The 13,264-nt window shown below is 36.9% G+C and overlaps 1 protein-coding gene across 2 annotated transcripts in view; it reads right to left on the reverse strand.

The window, feature by feature from the left end:
- Positions 1-5,701, reverse strand: part of ZMAT1 (zinc finger matrin-type 1) — a 161,805-nt gene extending 156,104 nt beyond the window's left edge. Inside the window, exons 1-2 of one of the 2 annotated variants that reach the window (XM_057719166.1) lie at positions 5,632-5,701; positions 4,218-4,356 (exon numbers count right to left, since the gene is read on the reverse strand). The gene's annotated coding sequence lies outside the window, so the exon portion shown is untranslated. The other variant, XM_057719167.1, reaches the window with a different exon arrangement.
- Between the last annotated feature and the right edge of the window lie 7,563 nt (positions 5,702-13,264).

Genomic DNA, 13,264 nt, shown 5'->3' on the forward strand with positions numbered 1-13,264 from the left:
GGAATATACCAGGCAAGTCTAGACCAAACTCTCATACCAGAAAGCACATCAAAAAGACCCAAGCCAACCTAAAGGGGCCCCCACTGGACAAAGAAAACAACTTGAACATCAAAATGATTAATGACTACAATGGGTTAAACCACATCAAATATATAAGCATCTATGAGATCATTATATCACTTAAAACAAATGAACGAATGAACAAACAAACTCACTGCTCACCTTTGATGGATCCCAGGGAAAGAATTGAAAAGTGGAAATAATGCAAAAGAATTATACATACATTCCTCCTACCTGTGTGTACCATACCTCAGTGCAACCTCATAGTTACTTTATAGAAGAATTCCAGCTAATAAATGCAGACAAAAGTATAGAATTAAAACATCACCTTTCTGAAACCTTTAATGAAATGCAGATCTAGGCAATGATCTTCAGAAGCTGCAAAATATATGTGATGAAAAGCAGATGCAAAATCTGAAAACAGATGGATCAGGCTGACAACACCTAAGACCCAATGATGAATCTTAACAACACAGAAGGAGAGACAACCAGACAAGATGAGCCCCCAGATGTAAGATGACAGGAAGTACAGCACCACATCTGAGGTACTCTTCCCAAAAAACCTAAATCTGATCAGGCCTATAAATCTACTTCTCAATTTAAAGGAAATAGGAGGGGGGTCAGTGGAACATAATAAATAACACAATAGGGATAAAATCAGCAAAATCCAAACAGCAAACTCCACAGGACAAAAGTTATAGTTTCTTAAGCAAATAAACTGGAAGGTTAAAAAAAAAAAGAGGGTAGACATTCTTTAGATAAAAAGAGACATTTCACAGAACTTAAAATTAAAATCACATGAGCTACTATCGCACACGCAGTAGAAGAACAAGAATAAAAAAGGAGGAAAATACGAAGTGTTGGCAAGGATGTGGAGCAAATGGAACGCTTATATCCTGCTGTGGGGGAAATATAGATTGGAACAAGTACTTTGAAAAACTCACTGGAAATATCTACTGAAGTGAACATATATATACCCTTTGACTCAGAAATGCCACTCAGGTACATACCCAAGAAATGAAAAGAAAATGTCCATTCAAGAAAGTTCATAGCCCTGTTATTCAATAAGTCTAAAAACTGGAAAATACCCAAATCTCCATAACAAATAAAGATATTGTGAAATATCCACACAATGCATTTGTTTTTATAATTATTCCCTTTTTGTTTTTCTTAAAACTCTAGTACATGACATAGTAACTCCTGAAGCATAATTTCCAAAGAGATAGGACCCTGGCCTAACCTCAACCACCATGGGCTGAGATAGTTCAAGAAAGGTCTTTTTCCTTCTTCCTAAGTGTACTGTTTCACAGTGTGGGTTCCAGAGAGAGTCGTACCACTAGTTCTGCCACTTACAAACTGTGCAAGTTTGAATAATTTTATTTCACCCTACAGTCACTCAATTGTCTCATATGCAAAACCAGGGTTATATAGTACAGTACATACGAACCTTCAAGTTGCAAACTTTCAAAGATGCAAACGTGTGTTCACATGTCCAATCATGTAAATTCACGTGCCTGGCGTACATTGTCACGTGTGTGCATCCTCTACAAGTGGTTGTGCTTTTGTGTACTTTACTGTACAGTACTGTTGCTGTGTAACATGAGGAGCTTACTAATGAAGACCTCATGGAATTGGAGGCCCAGAGAAAGGACAAAGAAAGACAAGAGGAAGAAGAAGTAAGTGAAGAACTGAAGAGATTCATGACGCAAGAAATGGCAAGGGGATTTTCTTTATTTGAGGAGGCACTGTCAGTTTTTGAGGCACAGGACCCAAATGTAGACTGGCACACGAAGGTTGCAGCAGCAGTTCAGAATGCAATCCAGTGCTACCGTGTCATCTATGATGAGGAAAAAAGAGCTACTTTCCAGACATCACTGGATCATTTTTTCAAAAGGGTAGATAGAATTGAATCCAGCAAGGAACCAGAACCTGTGCCATCAACATCAGGCGTCAGTGAAATTGCTGCTTGCCTTCTGTCTCCTATTGCTGATGATCCTCCAGCTCTACCATCTCCCACTTTCTCTCCCTCCTCCAGTCAGTAACTCTTTTTGCCTGTTTACTCGATGCTAGCCCCTGTATGCCAGCTGTTGTACGGTACAACTGTACTTTTCAAGGTACTGTACTGTAAGGTTAAATTTTTTTAAAGTTTTGTTTGTTTTTTATGTATTACTTATGTGAAAAGTATTATAAACCTATTACAGTACAGTATTATACACCTGATTGTGTTAGTTGGTTACCTAGGCTAACTTTGTTGGGCTTATGAACAAATTGGACTTATGAACGCACTCTTGGAATGGAACTTGTTCGCATGTAGGGGACTTACTGTACTGACCATAGAAGAAAGGTTTTAAAAATATTTCTTTGTGTTTTAGTTTGTACAAGGATAAATGATCAAGAATCACATTATTTTAAAAATTCAACTGCAGAGACACTGGAATATTGTATTCTCTGTAATTGTGGGAGAGTGAAAGTCTCTCAGTTTCCTTTTCTGTAAAATGGTAAAAACAATCAACTGTACCTCATGGGTGGTTGTTTTGAGAATTAATTAATACATGAAAACTCTTAAAATAGTACTAGACAAACAATAACAATTCAATAAATGCTAAATGAACTTTAGAAATACAAGTTGAGATTTTTATAATTTTGACAGTTTGAGTTTGCATGTGTCTTTAAGAAAGCTTAATGATTTAACAACTGAATCCTATTCATCAACTGATGCATATTTAAATCACTAAATTTCACTATAACCACTGTTGCATGACCTAATGTTTTGAGAACATCTCAAAAGTACTTGGAACAACTAATCTCTGGAAACACACAACCATTTCTGCACGTGGCCAAACATAAAGCCGAGGCCCCATCCAGGATCCTGACTTATCCTCAGATACTCCCCTTGCACAGCCACTGCTGGTCCCTCCTGCCCTACCTCCAACACACCCTGTCCAGGCCACCTGTCTTCTGCACACCGCTGCAGCTCAGGGCCAATCCACCCTCATCTGTCCCCTGGACCCTGCAAATTCTCCTAATGGTTATCTTCACAGCTATCCTGTCCCTGTCCAGTCCATTCCCCACACAGCAGCCAGAGTCACCTTGTGAGCACATGAATCAGAGCATGTCACTCCCTCCCTCTAACCCTTCACCCTCAAAATAAACTCCAAACTCCTTACACAGGCCACACCACGTGGCTTCTGTCTGCACTTTGTCTGCCAAACAATTGCCACTTGGGGTTGTCCTTTGCTCCTGGAACAACTGGTTTAACTCACATCACAGGGTGACATACCCAAAGGTCTACCTTGGTTTCCTCTTGTCATTTAGGACTCAGCTCAAATGTCACTTCCTTATAAAGAGATTCACTAACAACCCCATCTATTGTATAATAATCCCTGTTCCAGTTATTTTCTATTCTATTTATGTTTGTTTTCTTCAAAGCGCAAATCCCCATATGAAATTGCCCCATTTATTGATTTACCTCCTTATTGCCAGTTTTCCCAAACTAGAATGAAAGTTCCAGGGATCCTGCCTGTCTTGTTCTCTGTGTGGTGTCCCTAGTGCCCCATTCAGTGCCTCTCATATACATCATTGAATAAATATTACTTAAATCAAGGAATTGTTAACCTAGTTGACACAGGAGCAGATATTTAAAGCTAAGTGTCAGGAACAAATGACAACAAAATTAGACATCAAAGGATTCAAAATTTTAAGAAGATATTGCTGCAAGTCTATAGTAGTATTTTTCAAACTTGGATGAGTACCATAATAAATAGAAGAAATTATTCAAAAGCAGACACCTCCCACTCCACCTCCCTGGTTTGGACTCAGCAGACCTAGGGTGAGCCCAGGTATCTGCAATTTTAACAAGCATCATCTGACAGTTTTGAAGAGGTGGTCCATGGACCACATTTGGAAAAATCCTGAGCTAAACAGCTGACATTTGTGTAGCATTAATCTGATGCCTACCATGCAGAATTCTATACCTAGGGTGTATCTATTAATGTTATTACTTGAAAGGGCACTGGTCCTTCTCTCCCTCCTACAATCACAGATTGCTTTCCCACATGGCTCATACCTAAACTCCACAATACTCCTGGGTGGTCAGAAGCACTGGGTACTGTTATCCTGTTGTACAGAAGACAATGGAGGGAACGGTGGTGACTTACCTAAAGTGTCCCGGTGATGGGGCCTGATCTCTTCACTCTTGCTCCAAGAACCTGTCTAGCAGATTCAATATCACACTTGGTTCTTCTCTATGTGCTCTTGTTTCTGGGGCTCAGAGTCCACACCTTTTCTGATGTTCCACTGTAAGGAAGAGTAAGAGGATAAGACAGCACATGGAATAGAGAGGAATGTGAAAGGAAGGGAAAGCACATAGAATGCAGGGGAAGGGGGTGAGAATGTGCTTGCCTGTCCCCATTCAGTTCACTGGAAGCTGTGCAGTGATGCTTTTCCTCTTCCCCAGCTCCATCACACAGCACCCTCCACACACAGCAGTGATACTGAGGCTCTCACATCATGGACACGTATGCTTATCCCTGCTTGTTTTACATGTCCAGGTATTCTCTCTGGAGGTCATGCTACTATGGTAATATCAGAGGCATCACATTGACAATATGAAGGAGGTAATGTTGGAATGGAGAAATACAATTTGGTGAGGGCCTACTAGATACTATACACTGTAGGTTGTGATTTTTGGACCTTTGTTCTTCAAATCCTCAAAGCAATTCTCTGAGATACGTATCATTATTTCCTTTCTACAGACAGGGAGATTTGTCAGGCTCTGACAGCAATGTACATGATCAAAAAATTCTAGGGAGGCACCAATGGACATAGAAACCAACTTGAAGGGGCTAACACTGGTCAATTCTGTGACAATTTGAGCATCAAAATACATAATGATAAGTAACATATGTAAAAAGGGCAACCCTTTGAGCAAAGTAGTAATCTGTGAGTCATACAGATATAAATACATGAATAAATACATAAATACGGGGGAGGGAAAAGCTCTACCCTGCACTCAAATGCCAACTAATAAATCTGGAAGGTATGAGGGAATTAGAAAAGCAACACTTGACAACTATCATAGTTAACAAATTACTCAGGCAAGAATCAAAACTGGATGACCTGACTGCACTAAATCCCACAGCAGTCACTGAGCCACCATGGTAACCAAGCTGGCCAAGGAAAGCTGCGAAAAAGAAACAACTCAATTTGGTTCCTAATATGTGCTAGGAATTTAGGATAGGCGCGAGCACACGCGCGCGCACGCACAGACGTGCTCTCTCTCTCTCTCTCTCTCTCACTACCCAAGACCTTGCCTTATCCTCCCTCGCCCCTGTTTTTAAAAGGAAAGTAGCTGCAGGACACCCCTGGAGCAAGACACCACACTCACTGGGGCCGGGAGGGACCCCAAGGACCCATCATATCTGCCTCACCAGACAGCCGGGACACCGATTCCCAAAGCAGGAAAGACACGACTTGGATCCCTTTGTCTCCCCACACCCCAGGGCTGTTCAGCCCTCACTGCCAGGACTCATACTCTTAGCTGAGTCCCAAACACCTGAAGGCGGGACCTACTCTTCTCGTCAGGCCACGTCTGTCTCTGCAGAAAAGTCGTCACGGGCGCCATGTTGACGTCAGGTTTCTATGGCAACTGCGAGGCGCAGGCTAGTCTCTCACACCGGAAATGCCTCTACACACTCCTCCACCCCCAGGCTTTTCGCTTGAAAGCAAAACACCATCGCTCTTCAGGCTACCACGTGAGAAATCGTAATAAATAGAAGACCTAGGCTGGGATCCGGGCAATTGGTGAAACTCTGCCTAGTTTGGTGGAACAGAGTGTGTACCTGCTGTCAGGAATTTTGTTTGCTCTGAAGAGATAGTAGGGGAGTATTATCTGTACACAGAGACCCAGGAAGTTATCCTAGGGATCTTGGAGATGAGCTAGCCCTCAGAGGCTGAACATGTACAATCACAGGCCATGCTAAGCAGTTAGTTAATGTGGCAGAAAACTAACAGACTGTCTATAAGTATGTGACTGGATGATGTAGGAACACCAAAAGATGGTTTGATGATCTTCTTTTACCACAAATACCTCAGAAAAGTCATCCTGCAAAACAAAAGTGGTCCTGAAACTTCATTCTACACATTCTACACAGTTTACATCTTGATGCTACCTTTCCAGGTGGTCTTCATGGCAGTTATGCTGTTTGGTTTAGGTCAAAGTCATTTTTTCTCTGGGAGAGAGGAGAAAGGTGGGCTAAGATTAACATTTGTTGAAGTCCTGCTCCGTGTTGTACACTCTGTACAGGATTTCTCATTTGCACCTCATAACAGTTCTGTAAGAGAGACATTGTGGGTCTCCTTTACAGATGACCAAGGGCAGGCTTACAGAGGCTAAGCAAGTATTCCAGCATCATACATGAAGTTAGGGGCAAAAATGGGGGTTCAACTTTTGCCCACATCACAATATACCGTTCATTCTTAACAGAAGCAACATCACCCCTAAGGAACTGAAAATTGATTCTTACAGGTGAAGAGATTTTAGATAGTACTATGTTTTGTTGCTCTCAGAAAGATAAAGATACATAAACAGATATACACCACATCTCTGGTATTAAAAATTTCACATTTTGTGGATGGGGCAATGATTAGGAGGAAAAGTGTCTAAAAAGCCTCCCTAAAATGGATGATAATGAAAGAAGGTTGAGAAACATTGCATATACTCAATGACCTAACATGTAGATGATGGGCCACCAGGGCTTATGGACTGGTCATTTTACACTCCCTCACTGACGCTCACTCCTCAACAGCCAATCTTGGTGGTGGTGGTGGTGGTGGTGGTGATGATGGTGATGATGATGATGATGGAGGAAATGAAATCCTGTTCCTGGGGTCAAGGGACCTGGGTATGGAGACAGTGTGAACTGACTAGTTTTTAAGAAGGCAGACAGGAGCTCAGTCAGAAGAATAGGTGTTTCCTCTGGAAAAGATGGTCTGGAGAGTAGAACATTACTGTTTTTAAAACTAAAGTAAGCAAGCGGAAAGCAAACGGAACTCTAAATTGTGTCTCCTTTAATTTTAACATTTATTCAAATTACATGTTATTAAATCCATAATTTGGTTCAGATCATAGTAAGTTTAGAGATGGTTAAGTAAATTAGGGAAACTTCAGTAGTTAAAGCTGGAATTACTCTAAAGCTTCTCCCATTGTATCTGGGAGATCAATGCCATCCAATATGCTGCTTATTTATTTTATAGTAAATTGTATTATTTTTTAAATTAAAATAGTATTATAATTAAAAACATTCTGTATGACAAAAAAAATTATCAAAGCTTGCCTGAAAAGGCTAGACTATTTTCAAATTATATGAGGCTAATTCTTTTTTTAATTTATTTTTTATTGAAGTATAGTTGAATTACAATGTTGTGATAAGAGGCTAATTCTTGTGATATATAACAGATGGGCAAATGAAAGGGTAGGCAGCCTCCAAGAGGGCACTCAGTGATCCACACCTCTGTATTCATGCCCTTTTGTAATCACTTCTCCTAGAATGTGGGCTGGGGTTAGTTGCTTCTAGTGAATAGGATACTTGTGAACTGAAGGGATGTTACTTCTGAGATTAGTTACAAAGAAGCTGTGCTTCATTTGAGGTACACTCTTATGCTCACCCTGAGGAAAACCTGCCACCATGCTGTGTGTTGCCCACATGTCAAGGAACCGATATCTCTGGCCAGCAACCAGGGAGGCCCTGAGGCCTGCCAACAGACATAAGTGTGAGCTTAGAAGTGGTTCCTCAACCAACTGACCCTTAAGATGACTCTAGCCCCAGCCTATACTTTAATTGAATCCTTGTGAGAGACTCTGGGCCAGAAGCACCCAGCTAAGCCATATACAGATTCCTGACCCCCAAAATGGTAAATTAATACATATTTTTTACTTCAAACTGCTTTTATTTTGGAATATGTTGTTATACATTAATAGATAACTAATACATATATAATCACAGAATACATGTAAAGAGCAATATACATGTTCAACAAACATTTTAAAACAGTTTATCTAATGAAGTGCAAATGAAAACTGGAGATATACTATTTTAGATGAAAAAAGGCATGTTGCAGAGCAATAGGGATAATTTGATTCTAATATTGAAGAAAAGGTATGTGTATTCTGTGTATCTGTGACTATATGATAATAATTCACCTACAAAGAAACATTTGGTGAACATGCAACAACCTATTGATATTGAACACCTTTGGCTCAGAGTGTGAGAATTAGGCAAGAGTGCAATTCAGGTGATATCATTTTATGATATATATTTATAAATATGTAAATTTATACATAATATGTAAATAAATATATAAATTTAATATTCAGAATATAATTCTATATTGCTTGAACTACTATAAACAGGACATCATATGAAGATAAAAATTTTAAAACAAAAGTGACATTTAAAAAGATTAAGAGATAATTTACTAATGATTTTATTGTTTTGGAAATTATTCTCTTTTAGTTGTTTCATTATACTTGTACATTTATTCCTGATATGCAAACAATTTCTTGGGACATATTACAATCAGGTGCTTATCTGAGGTAATTTGAGTATTCTTCTGACTGAATTTGAGAAATTGAGCGTGTGCTGTAATTGCTGTTTTTAAATGTTAAAACGTATAATAGCAAGTGGTGAAGAAAATGGCACTGTTTTAGATCCTTTTGTTTTATGTAATTTAGCATTTAGATACCACTATGTGTAACTTCTCAAAGGGAAATGTAAAGGATAAAATGTGATTTTTAAAGGGAAAAAAAAAGATGAACAATCTCACGGTGTAGATGTGAGAATTAAATGTTGTTACTTGATCCAAAGCAAATGGCAGCTAATTTTAATACTTTCATTTTTTATGAGCATTAATCTTCTTGCAAGCACTAAAACCTACAGTGTAAATGTCAGATTAGTGACACTGAATTGCATTCAGTATATATTAGTAGTGAATAAAGGCACGTTACAATATTACAGGGAGGAAACATCTTAGTTTTTTAAAATATCATGACTATTCGCAAAGGCAAAACAACAGAAATGGTAAATATCTGGGCAAATATAATAGACTACTCATCTCTTGAGTTCATTAAAATTTTTTAATCATTGAAAGCAAACAATATAGTAACATTTCTGACGACATGTCAGTGAATGTAAGTAAAATACATTAGAGAACCATAACCTTAAGAGGGGAGAGCAAAGGGATCTACAACATGGTAAGGTTGCTACATGTGATTTGAAGTAGTAAAATATTGATTTAAACAGACGTTGAAAAGTTGAATAGGGAGTTTTATAGCAATCACTAAAAATGTTATACAAAGAGACATAGAAAAATTAAAATGAAGTATCAAGTAACATTCACATAGACAGAAGAAGGCAAAGAAGAAGCAGAAGAAAGAAAACCAGAGGGAACAGACTGAAAAGGAATAATAAAATGGTAGACAGAAATTCAACTATTTTAACAATTGCTGTAATTCTACATGGTCTAAACACACCAATTAAATGACAGAGATTGTCTAGATGTTGTATCAATTTTAGAGAAAGGGGTTTTGAAGTCTAAATAAACCTTGGATTTTTTTTACTTCAGTTCTATCTGAAACATAGATATATGTTTATATATCTATAATTTGCAGCTCTGCTGTTTAATGAATACACATTTAGGATTGTTATATCTTCTTGGTGGATTGACCCCTTTATCATTATGTAATATCCCTCTCTGTGTCTGGTAATTTTCTTTGCTCTGAAGTCTACTGTATCTGATGCAAATACCACTCTTGCTATCTTTCAATAAAATTTGCCTGTCATTATCGTTTTACATCCTTTCACTCTCAAACAACCTTTATCATTGTATTTGAAGTGAGTTTTTCATAGGCAGCATTGAGATGGGTCACATTCTTTTCTTTAATGCACCTTGCCAACATCTGTCTTGTAACTGGTATATTGAAATGATTTACATTTAATGTATTATTTTTATGTAATGGATTGTCTGTAATTTTATTTTTTGTTTTATTTGTTCCTTCTCCTTTGTTTCTCTGTTTTCTTTTCCCTTCTTTCCTATAGGTTACTTGAACAAATTTTAGAGTTCCAATTTTATTTATTTATTGTCTTTTTGAGTATATCTCTCCGTATAGAATTTTTTGCTACAGATATATCATCACTGTCTGTTGTTGTTGACATTTTATTAGTTCTATTGGGTATTAGTGCTTTCAAATATCTTTCCTGCATCTATAGACATGGGCATTTTTCTCCTTGACTCTATTATTACACTAGATTATATTAATGGATTTCCTGGTATTGAAACAGCCTTGTGCTCCACATGTTATGATCTACTTTTTTATGTGCTGTTGGATTGTGTTTGCTAATATTTTACTTAAGAATATTTCTTCATATTCATGTAAGAAACTGTTCTATAATTCTCATTTTTAATGCAATCTTTATTAGGTTTTGGAATCAATTATATACTTGTTTCATCATAAGAATTTAGCAGTGTTTCTTCTTTTCTATGTCCCTAGAATAGTTTAAGTAGCATTGGGATTATCTTACATTTAAATGTTTGGTAGAAAACAAAGAAAGAAAACAAACAAATAAACAAACAAAAGTTTTGTAGAATTCTCCCATTGAGGCATCTGGGCCTGCTACATTTTTCAGGGGAGAAATTTAACCAATTTCTATATTTCTTCAATGTAATTGGTTGGTTTGAACTTTCTGTCTCTACTGGGGTAAATTTTTATAGGTTACATTTTCCTAGAAATTTATCTATTCCATCTGTGTTTTCAAATGTATTCAAATAGAGTTGTGTAATTACTTAAGAATCTTGAAAATTTCCTTTAATTAGATGACTGTTTCTCAGGAATTCCCTGGTGGTCCAGTGATTAGGACTTGGTGCTAAGGGTCTGGTCAGGGAACCAAGATCCTGCAAGCCATGTGGTGCAGCTAAATAAATAAAATAAAATAAATAAAATTAGATGACTATTTCTCCTTTGACATTTTAGATATTGTATATGTTCATTTCCCCCTATTGTCTCGATTAATTTACCCAGGGATTTGTTCATTTTGTTGACCTGCATAAGTTCTGCTGTAGTTTTTTCTAATTCATTCATTTCTACTTTTACCTTTAATGATTCTTTCTGCATTTTTAAACTTAAATTGTAGTTCTTTATCAGCCTTTTGAATTGAATATTAATTTATTTTAATTTTTACTGATATAGTTATTTAATGCTATGAAAATTCCCTCTGACGACCGCTCTAGCTGTAGATTCTGATATGTTGTTTTTTCCTTATCATTTTTGTAATCAAACTGTACAAATTTAATCTATTTCCACTTTGTCCCAAATTTGTCCAGGAGCCCCAGATACAGTCAATTTTCATAAATATTCCATGTTTATCTGAATTGTAGTTTTGTTCTCTAATAGCAGGCATCAATGTTCAATACCTAAGATCTACCCTTTGGATTATGTTCTTTAGAGCTTCCCTATACCTAACTGAAATTTTTTGTCCACTTGAATATTCTTGGATTGAGGCAAGTATAGTAGAATTATATATAGTCGGTGTTTTTTTTTTCTATTTCTCCTTACACCTCTTGTGGTTTTTATTTTATGAATATTTTTATGTGTCTGTGTACATAAATATTAATAACATATTCCCTGTGAATTTTAGTGTTTACAGTTATCAAGTGTGCTTTTAAAAATCTCTTAATCCATTGTGACCTCAATTCTTACTCCTTAAACATCAAGATTATAACCCTTTCTTTTTTTTTCTTTGTAACTGCCTGGTATGTATTATTTTAGAATTTTAACCTCTCTGACTTTCTTTATTTTAGGTATATCTGTTGAAAAAGCATTGTGTTGGATTTTGCTTCGATAGGTAATATGAGAAACTTTTTTCTTTTAATAGATTAGTTAAACTCATTTACATGTATTTGATATGACCAAATTATATATATTTGTGTATATGTACATATTGTGTATGTATACACAATGAATAGAGAAATAGGCAAATGATATCAGCAGATAATTCACATAAAAAAGCAATATACAGACTGATAAAACTTTCCAAAATATACCAAATTACAGCAGATAAAGAAATTCAAGTTAATATCCTAGGCTATCATGATGAGTGAAAAAGGCATGATGCTAAAAATTATGTACGTGATCTTAATCTTATAAATGATGTATGTGTATTCATTGTTATATGCATGCATAAACACAATAATGAGAGGAAATGCCAGACAGTACACACTTTTAAAAAATTAATGAGTAGTAGTGTTACTGATTAATTACATATTTATCTCTGGACTTTACTATGTTTTCCACCTTTTCTAAATTGGTACGTATCATTTTAAAAATCAAAATTAAAGCTCATATAGGGGCTTCCCTATATGGCGCAGTGGTTGGGAATCCGCCTGCCAATGCAGGGGACATGGGTTCAAGCCCTGGTCCGGGAAGATCCCACATGCTGCGGAGGAACTAAGCCCGTGCACCACAACTACTGAGCCTGTGCTCTAGAGCCCGTGAGCCACAACTATTGAGCCCATGTGCCACAACTACTGAAGCCTGCACGCCTAGAGCCTATGCTCTGCAACAAGAGGAGCCACCGCAATGAGAAGCCCACACACTGCAACGAAGAGTAGCCCCTGCTCTCTGCAACTAGAGAAATCTGGCTACGCAGCCAATAAATTAATTAGTTAATTAATTGATTAAAAAATTAAAGTTTATAGGAACATTACTTGTTATTAAATATTTCAGATATTCAAAAAGTTATAGAAAAGAATAAAACAGACTTCTATGTACTCAACTTGAGAAATAAAACATTACATGTGCAGTTGAAACTCACTTTGAAGTCTTTTATGATTACATTAGTCTCCTTCTTCCTCAGAGGTAACTACTATAAAGAATTTGTTTCATTCTTGGAAACTTTCTTTATAGTCTTATTACATATGTATATATTCCTAAGTGAAATATAGTACCATTTTGTTGCATGTGTTTATCTGTAGATGCCTGGATGAATGATAGAAAAGGAGGAAGAACAAAAAAAAAAAAAAAGGAGAACAAATACACATAACAGCTTGACAGTATGACCTGTATATATGCCTTCCTTGCAATGTGTATTCTCTGTCAGAACTTCTAAAATGGACACACCCATTATTTTTTCAGTTTATAAGCTGAAGGAGG

The sequence above is a fragment of the Hippopotamus amphibius genome, chromosome X, assembly GCF_030028045.1.
Source record: "Hippopotamus amphibius kiboko isolate mHipAmp2 chromosome X, mHipAmp2.hap2, whole genome shotgun sequence".
Taxonomy (NCBI): Eukaryota; Metazoa; Chordata; class Mammalia; order Artiodactyla; family Hippopotamidae; genus Hippopotamus; species Hippopotamus amphibius.